Source organism: Eleginops maclovinus, chromosome 15, assembly GCF_036324505.1.
Source record: "Eleginops maclovinus isolate JMC-PN-2008 ecotype Puerto Natales chromosome 15, JC_Emac_rtc_rv5, whole genome shotgun sequence".
Classification (NCBI taxonomy): domain Eukaryota; kingdom Metazoa; phylum Chordata; class Actinopteri; order Perciformes; family Eleginopidae; genus Eleginops; species Eleginops maclovinus.
This window is the reverse complement of record NC_086363.1, coordinates 3,980,790-3,988,289: the sequence shown is the minus strand read 5'-3', so window position 1 is coordinate 3,988,289 and position 7,500 is coordinate 3,980,790. Positions and strand designations below refer to the sequence as shown.

The window sequence follows — 7,500 nt, the reverse complement described above, 5'->3', positions numbered from 1 at the left end:
TTAATCACCCTCCTTATTTACCTCTCTGCCAGAGTGCTCAATCTCAGCGCAGCTTTAAGGCAGCAGGATGTGATGAGGAGCACACAAACCAAGGAGAAATTAATCCATGGGATGTATTTATATTAGCAAGACAAGATAAAGCGTATTCTGTGAGCTGAATCAAATCCTATATCCTAAAAAAAGTGCAATGTGAAGTTTTTAATATTGTTTTGGAGTTCGGTGAAGTTGTTTAAGGTTCTTTATTTAGGTTCAACCAAGGGGACAGACTTGTTGTTGATTTATAGATCCTGCTTTCCATTACTTTCATCATCTTCAGTCGCCGTATTGAAGCTTAATCCCGAGCCGCTATTATGACTCAAGATCTAAAAGCTCCAACATTTCCAAATATGTCATTTAAACACATCATACACTCTCCTCCTGCAAACACCCTCATCTCATAAACCCCCTGACCCCTGTCTGAAATGCAGGCTCCTTTTTAAGACCCTGTTATGCTTTTTGGGGTTTCCCCTTTCCTGTAGTGCGATAGAGGTTTTGGTGCAAGTTAATGGTCTGCAAAGGCTGAAATCCAAGGGTCAAAAGGTCTTGACTTTTATTTTTATTTTTGCGGTTGTCTAATTGTACAATTCAGAGTCAGTTTCATGTCCCCCACGACGTGTACACAAAGCCCACCCCTCATCTGTAGCCGGTTGTTATTTCACTCTAGAACATCATTTCATTTTCCCTGTAACACCCCGCACCCCCACACTTAAAGCATCTCCCTGCTCTCATCAAACTCTTCCTATTGTTCTTGCTGCACAACTGCTGTACTTCAAAGTACTTCCACCACCACCACCACCACCACCACCCTCTTCCTCCTCCTCCTCCTCCTACTCCTCCTTTTTCCCCACAATCCATTTTGTTTTGCCGTCAGTAAAAGAACTTCCCGGGTGCTTTCAGACAAGATGCTGACGCTAATTTATTGCAGCAACAAAAGGCAATGCAACGTTTCTAACAACAGAACAGTGAGACAAAATATAGAAACACTTAGAATTTAAACGTAATTCTACATTTGAGAAATGATCTGCAGTGTCTCTGGAAACAAATTACCGTGTGTGTTTATAGGATGTGTGTTTGTGACGGATCGTTGTGATGCAGGTTGGAGGAGCAATTGATTATGCCCGCCAGAGGATTGCCAGAAGCGCAATGCATTGTGGGTGATAGAAGATGAGGTGTCGGGGGTTCAGAGTGACACCTGCACGCACATGCAAACAAACATTTACACACACACAGATTTATCTATCCTGTGATATTGTTGGTATTGAATAAATCAAAGATTTTATCAGCAACCAACCCCAACAAATGACTTAATTATGCTAATCTCACACAGAAACTCAGAGAGAGACAGAGGTGTGTGTGTGTGTGTGTGTGTGTGTGTGTGTGTGTGTGTGTGTGTGTGTGTGTGTGTGTGTGTGTGTGTGTGTGTGTGTGTGTGTGTGTGTGTGTGTGTGTGTGTGTGTGTGTGTGTGTCTGCGGGATTGACAGGAGCCTACGGGCTTCAGCACCGAAACGCTGATCTGGAATTTCACATCCTTATCCCGAAAGCCTTAGGACACACACACACACACACACACACACACACACTGCCCGCAGAGCCACCGGGCGATTAGCACTACCCTACCTAGAGTCTTTTGATTTGCATACCAAGTCAGATGGAATTCATATCAGTGTGCAGCAAGTGTGACACACACACACACACACACACACACACACACACACACACACACACACACACACACACACACACACACACACACACACACACACACACACACACACACACACACACACACACACACACACACACACACACACACACACACACACACACTGTGCAAAGTGAACACAAAGCAGTTGTGAGTGCGACGCTGGCTCCTCACTGAGGTTATAATTCAGCGTGATGGACTGTCTGTGTCTGCAGCGAATCACCCAGGGCACCACACACACACACACTCACACACCATGAAGATGAACACCAGCATGCTCCACTTTGACAAAAGACGCTGTACATGTTTCTAATAGCATTGTGTCTTTCTTAGACAGCGGTGATGGAGAGCAGTGCTTGAGAAAAGTCCAATAACTTAAATGTTGATTTGTCCAGGCAGAACTCACAGAGCCTCTGAAACACTGTTTAGACATTAGAGCTCTGAACACACTTTTGTTCTTGGTCATGTTTGCTCATTTGCTTCAAATTCACAGGACTTCCCCTTTTCTTTCTGACAGTATTTTATATATATTCAATGTAATCTTAAAGTTCTGCCCGGCAACAAGTGATTATTATATAACTGAAAGGCAGAAAAAGGATTATTATTTACAGCTTTGTAAAATAATGTAGCTTGGGGGAGTCTCCAAAGTATAAAACACTGCATCATAGGAACATCTCAGTAGCTCATTATTATCAATTTCTTTAGATTTAAAAAATATATAAAAAATGTTTATTTAAAAACGTGACAAAATAGTGAAAAGAAACAATCTGGGAAACTATATTTTATGTGCAGCTCTAACATTTTACAGTAACAGCATTTATTACAGGTGCATTATCTGCATTTTATTGAAGAAAAAAAACTTCATTTACTTTAAACCACAACACCCTCTTGCAACAGGAAACCTCCAGATGTGTGGAGGAAAACATATCTAAGTAGAAACCTCTCTTCTCTCCACTACTGTCAGGTTTAATCCTGAGGTATTCTTTTCTTATCTTCCTGTACGAATAAGTTGCACCCCAACGATAGAAACAGATAAATGTGCTGCCCTGTTTGTTTTGTTCTCCTGTCAAAGATACTGCGCTCCCTCAGTCCATCACATGACAGTCCAGCTGAAACAGTGGATTTGACGGAGGCCAGGAACGGTTTTATGGAAAACAGCTGTATTGAATCTGTTCCAGCTCCTCCACCTCATGAATGAAATTTCCCATGCTGCACTGCTCCGGGCTCTGGCACATCTATGAGGTAGAGCGCTCTCTTTCTCTTTGTCTCTTTCTTTAATGCCTTCAAACACCTTATTGCCGTTCGTCAATTACCGACACACATTTTGGCAACAAACACACCATTAATTGAAACATTTAATTAGCATTAAAACCAGCAGTAATTAACACCTTTTCTCCAGCGCTCTCTGAGCCCGGCTCAAATTCTATTAAGGCTTTAAGCGGCTCTGCACCGACTTTCTGTAGCATCCACAGATGTGTGTGTGTGGGTGTGTGTGAGTTTATGTGTGTGCACACTCAGGGCCCCAGGTAAGGAGCCTCCGTGAGGAGTCGAGCACCAAGGCCAGGCCTGCTGGGTGCCCAGGGGAGAAGAAGAAGAAAGGCGGATGAGGAGGGGAGGCGAACAGAGGGGAAAATGAGGGAGGAGGTCAAGATGGAAGGGGAGGGAGAAATAAGGTGGGAGGCAAAGGAGAAGCATGAATGAGGGAGGGAGCGACAGAAGGATTAAAAGGAGGAGGGCTGGTGAGCAGGAGGAGGGGGATGTGTGTGAAAAGACAGTGAGAAAGAAATAATGGTGACTGTTTGAACACATACACACCGGGAGGATTAACCAACACTCTCAAGTGTGTGTGGCGGACTGTTTTACATACAGTTCATGTTTGCACATACTTGTGTGTGTGTTCATGTGTGTGTGTGAGGCCTACTTGCAGCCAAAGCAGGGGCCTGGATTAGTTGCGTTTGCCAGGGCTGCGGGGCAGGATTAACAGGCCGCGCTGCTGTCTGACGCCGCTCTGCCACCACTAATGGCATTATTAATAGGCAGCTAAAAAATTCATTAAAAAATCTATTAAAAATAAATGTGTTTTACATAAGACTTTGCCCCAGGTAGGAGTGAGGGGGGAGGCAGATGGGAGAGAAAAAGGGGAGACACAGAATGGGCGATTGTTAGCTTTAAGGTCAGATGAATATCACAGTTCAGAGGGTGGAGAGAGAAACACAGTAAACATTCGTCTCATAATGAGGATACGCCAACGACAGAGAGAGATGTCTGCAGAGCTGATGTAAAAAGGTCTACCCGCCTCACAGTGAGCGTTAAACACACGTCTGAGCTGCTGCTGCTCGCTGTCAGTCTGTCAAACACTGACACGACACATTGTGGGGAAAAGAGTAAGAAATACACATTCTGAACTCCAGTTTTGTTAAAGGCGATGATCAACACTTCTTTATAAGTAAATGTCGAGTCCTTCCATCTCCCTACATGGCTTGGTTTCTTTAAGAGGCCCTATTTTGCTTTTTCCCCTTCCTGCAATGTGTTATATAGGTATGTAAATGGTCTACAAAGGCTAAAATCCCAGAGTTCCTTTCAGAGGGAGTTTCTCACCCACCCACTTCCATGGAAATTCTCCTTTGGACCCCTTTGTTCACCTCAGTAACATAGTATAACACTTGCACTCATTGGCTAGCGCTCTAACACATGTGATAGGCTAAGAGGCGGGACATCTCTAAGCGGTTGACCAATCACAACAGAACCGGACAGCTAACCAATCAGAGCAGACTGGGCTCTGGTTTCAGACAGAGGATGAAAAGAGATGCTGCAGCACAGACAGTATGAGAAACATAAAGAGCTTTCTGAACATTAAAGCATGGAGACATGTCCCACAAAATACAAAAGTGAAAACCTAAAACCTATCATAAACAGACCTAACAGATCCTGAGTGTTACGGTAAGAGTAGCAAATATTTGTTTTGTTTGTCCTCAGTATGCATGGTAATTAATACAGCCTCAAACCTCTATTTATATTATGGCAATACAAAATCAATGATTTGCACTCTGCACTCGTATCCACACACTGTTTTCTAAAATATTGTCCGTATCAAAGTATTTAAACTGATTAGCCTCTTCACATGAGGGAAACGGCCTGGGATTATTATCTGTGAGGGAGAGGGAGAGACGGGGGGGGGGGGGGGGGTGAAAGGTGAGGAGGTTCTGCTTTGTGTTCGCCCGGGGGACATTTAACCAAATCAGATTAACAACAATAGCCGCGTCCACGCACACAGATATAAAAGAGGGGGTGTATGGGCCAGTTAACACACTACAGCTGCTGGGTGAAAACGGTTATCTTTGCAGCGGACATTTTTCAGGAATGGTTTGTTTTCTGTGACGTAACCAGAACATTTTAACATGGATTTGACAGCCTGCACTAAACACTTGAAATACTGTGTGGAGCATGTCTTCTTTTAAGATTGGTCAGGATATTTAAACACAAAGAAGTGCCTGAGCGACATTGGGAATTGAAGTCCTTTTCAGTGAAATCTTTGAGGTTTCTGTTGTGACTTACAGAAACGATAGACATCATTACAAAAAAAAGCTGAGAAAAGTGCCCGACTCAAACCACAAGATTGCACATTGGGTTAAAGCTGCCAACACTTTTCTGCATTTCTTTCAGTTCAACACTAAATCAGAAGTGTTTGACCGAGGAGAATTAGACAACATGACGAAGAGGAAAGTACATGCACAAAGACAAAGCACATATGAAACACAATGCCACAGAAAGTACAAGTAGTAGTTATGGAAACAACAAAAGTAATGCATTCAATCTTCATTTGAACAACACCAAAACATGACAACACCGCACAATATCCAGCAGAACACTCTGACCAGGAGCAATGATAAAGGGAGGCGAAATCCCTTCCTCCAAAAAAGAACAGCCATTTAAATTCACTGTGTGTACTGTCCTCTCCCTGGACTAAAACAGGGCAGCATGTACACCCAGCCACCTCTCTGCAATTGCAACAGTCAAGCCATGTCCATAATCCTTCATTTGAGGTCAAAGATCCACACATACAAAAGCATGAGAACCAGAAAATAATCACCCAAGCAATCATGAACACTTTGTATGAGCTTCTCCCGCTTCAGGATTTCCACAGCAAAGAAACACACATGTTGCAAAGAGAGCCATAGCACAAAGCAGGAGTAACCACACAGCAGTATAGACATGTTGATTAATAACAATTGGTTGCAGATATACAGTGAGAGTAGCAGCAGCGTTATGAAGAGAATGATAGGAGTAAAAGAAGGAAGAGAAAACATCTGCAGTTATAATCGATGATCTGTATCCAGCCTGCTTCAAGGCCTCTAAATCACCCACCAGGTATTGGTATAGCTAGTCAAAAAGTTATTTAAGATAAGATCAGAGTTACTTTATTACTCCCAAACTGGGAAATGTTTGTTTTGCAGCAGAAAAAACAATACAAGGCATATAATTAGAAATTAAAAAGAAGAAATAAACTATTCTAAAGTATGGACATCTCAAAGAAGAAATACAAATACAAATATTGGCTCATTCATGTCTGTTTCTCTCATTTGAAACACAACCAATCAAAAGCCAGCACATATTTATGATTAAGAATGGTACCTTCCTGTGCAGAAGCAGCAATGGTCCCAGAAAAGATTAGAACATCTCTTAAAAGCAACAACATGACAAACACCAAGTAAACGACCCTTTGCAAACACTACTGCAGCCTCTGCATGAACAGAAAATCACAGTGGAGGATAAGCAGCATCATTACATGAACCTAAATAAATCAGTTAGGGTTACCAGAGCTGGATGTTTCACTGATCCATGACAGCTACTCTGGGTTAGAATTGAACTGAGCCTCACATCATCACACACCTGATGCTCGTCTGCTAGATATCACGAGGTGATTTATAATATGTCAGTAAAGGGAATCTGAATCACAGCCGGAAAAAAAGTAAATCGCAACTTACCGAATTCGGGCGAGGAAGGGCAGAAAGTAAAAAGGCAGGAAAGATCACCTCCTGCTGTGTCGAGAAAAAGACAGCAAAAAAAAAAAGTCAGCAACATTCACACTCGAAGCAAACATCAAACATCATCAAACACACAGAATGAGACACTTTGATCTCTCGGGCTCCACAGGAAGCCAGCATCTTTAGAAAATCCTCCAAATGTAAATTAATTTACTACAGAAAGAGATCCTGAGGCGTTGGTGTGCTGCAGAACAGCAGACATCAGAGGGTTAACCCCAAACTCTGCAGCCCACCGAGGCGATGGAAAGTTGATCTAACTCTGAGCAATGTAGGCCCCCCAATAACAGCCTAACCAACACCCATGACACTATTTTACATTACTCCTGAGTCGATTACTGGGAATCTGTTTGTGTTGCCGTCTCAGCTCATCATTGTGGGGGGAAAAAATGTGTCCTCAGCAGGCCTCATTTCCAGCAGAGGCCTTTTAATGAGTTTACAGTGTAAGAGGAGGAGGATTTAGGCCTCTTTAGGAAAAAAGAGGGATTTTTCTGCAGGTTTTTATCCAACCCTTCACTCATCCGTATGGTGTTGTACTTCATGCCAAGTGTTAATAAATGCTTATGCAAAATCACAAATATTTGTCAGGGTTTTATCATATGGATCGTTGACCTCAAATGAAGGATTATGGACATGGCTTGACAGTTGCACTTGCAGAGAGGTGGCTGTGTGTACATCCTGCCCTTATTGAGTCCTACACACATGAAAGTCCAGCT

General features: G+C 42.8%; 1 long non-coding RNA gene across 1 annotated transcript in view; it reads right to left on the bottom strand.

The window, feature by feature from the left end:
• LOC134876832 (uncharacterized) overlaps positions 1-7,500 on the bottom strand; it is a 76,704-nt gene that overhangs the window by 68,879 nt on the left and 325 nt on the right. Inside the window, exon 2 of the long non-coding RNA XR_010167499.1 lies at positions 6,728-6,781. This is a non-coding gene — a long non-coding RNA (uncharacterized LOC134876832). The remainder of the gene's footprint in view (positions 1-6,727; positions 6,782-7,500) is intronic.